Source organism: Rattus norvegicus, chromosome 11 (assembly GCF_036323735.1).
Source record: "Rattus norvegicus strain BN/NHsdMcwi chromosome 11, GRCr8, whole genome shotgun sequence".
In the NCBI taxonomy this organism is placed as follows: domain Eukaryota; kingdom Metazoa; phylum Chordata; class Mammalia; order Rodentia; family Muridae; genus Rattus; species Rattus norvegicus.
Window position 1 is genome coordinate 88,073,173 of NC_086029.1, and position 1,658 is coordinate 88,074,830.

At 48.9% G+C, this 1,658-nt stretch overlaps 1 pseudogene; it reads left to right on the forward strand.

The window, feature by feature from the left end:
* Positions 1-355: 355 nt before the first annotated feature.
* Positions 356-1,319, forward strand: Abt1-ps1 (activator of basal transcription 1, pseudogene 1; annotated as a pseudogene).
* Positions 1,320-1,658: the final 339 nt, after the last annotated feature.

Sequence of the window (1,658 nt, forward strand, 5' to 3'; positions counted from 1 at the left end):
GCCCCCCCACAAAATATAATTTTTTTCTTATAGACAATATTACACTATTTCTTGTAATATTTCATTATAGTATTTGGTTATTTGGTTACTGAGCCTATATTAAATTAATCCATTAAATGTTCTCAGAGACTCAGTTGTGACAGATAGGGTTGACTTGGATTACCCAGATCTCCCCAGAAGATCTGGGAAGCCATTTATTCTCATCATGTTCTCTTGGTAATTTGTCATGGGTTTAATCTCCAGTTCTTCAAACAGCTACAAAAATATATTTAGGCGGTTCTGCTAAACGCACAGTGTTGGGAAGTCCTCTAGGATAGAGCTTAAAACGGTCTGGATCGCGTTCCCCATATTTGCCATGGTGAAAGCAGGAGCGTTGGTGGAGGAGCAAAAGGCAGAGGAAGAGCTGAGTGCAGAGGCGGAGGAGGAGCAGGAGACAACCGGTGGAAGCATCCTGCAACAGCCGCAGCAGCAGCACGAAGGTAGCCCCGGATATTGTGTACTTGAGCCATGTCCCTCTGTGAGTCCAGCCCCGGCATGTTTGCAACCTGCTCAGCGCCAGGTGAGGTGGACACGCTTTGTTCCAGGCCGAGGACCTCTTTGTGAGATGCAAAAAGAGGCAGCCAGAGCCGCAGGAGAAAAGAAGGAGCTAAGTACATCAAGGGCTACATGGAAGGCTGGGTGGAGTTCCGAGACAAGTGCATAGCCAAGAGAGTGGTAGCCAGCCTACATAACACGCCCATAGGTGCCCTCAAGTTCAGTCCCTTCCGTTAGGACCGGTGGAGCCACAAGTATTTGCATCGTTTTACTTGATCTCACCTCAGTAAACACCTTGCCTTCGAGTGCCACGTATGAAGGCAACGCCTGAGAGCAGAGGCTGCCCAAACAAAGCAGGAGACTGACTGCTATCTTCAAAATGTAGAACAGCGACAACACTCCTTGCAGCTGATGGGGATGCTACTAGATCAAATAGCTCCTGGACATTTACTCAATGTCCCACTGAGCAGGAGCTGAGGGCCTGGAAAGAAGCATGGCCAGGAGGGCAGGAACGAGCTTGGCAGGGTACAGTCCAGGACGAGGCCCGATCCAACCGAGGGTTCCTTGCCAGGATCTTCTTAGCCCGTCTACCAGCAGAGCAAGAAAGAACCATAGCCTGTAAGGGACGACTGATGGAAGAAGAAATACCAGCCCTGCCCCCTTCTGATCTGCGTCCTGCAGAGTGTAACCATCTAGGCAGATGTTTGCCCTATTCCATAGACCAAGAGTCAGGTAAAGGACCTTTTTTATTGGGGTCTTTTACCCACTTTGACCAAATCCTGTAAGAGCCTGGCTGAGAACTTTATCTAGGATGAAGATCACTGTAGGGGCCTGTTGCATTTTCTTTGATATCTGATTGCTTGCCTCTATCTCAGTGGGCACCTAACAGTATCTGGCTGGAAGAGTAGCCTTCCCTTCCACTAGGGAGTAGTCCGTGGTGTTTGTTCACCATAATCGGGGGCTGAATTAACAGGAATTGGATTGGTGGTCCAACTTGAGGATTGACCACAGTAGATCTTGTTAGCAGAGGTCCAGACATAGTATAGCATGGGGAAAGAGAGTCGCTGCAGTAGCTCTCACAGTGTGAGTGACCAGATCTCCAGAGTTCATCACAATGGCACCCG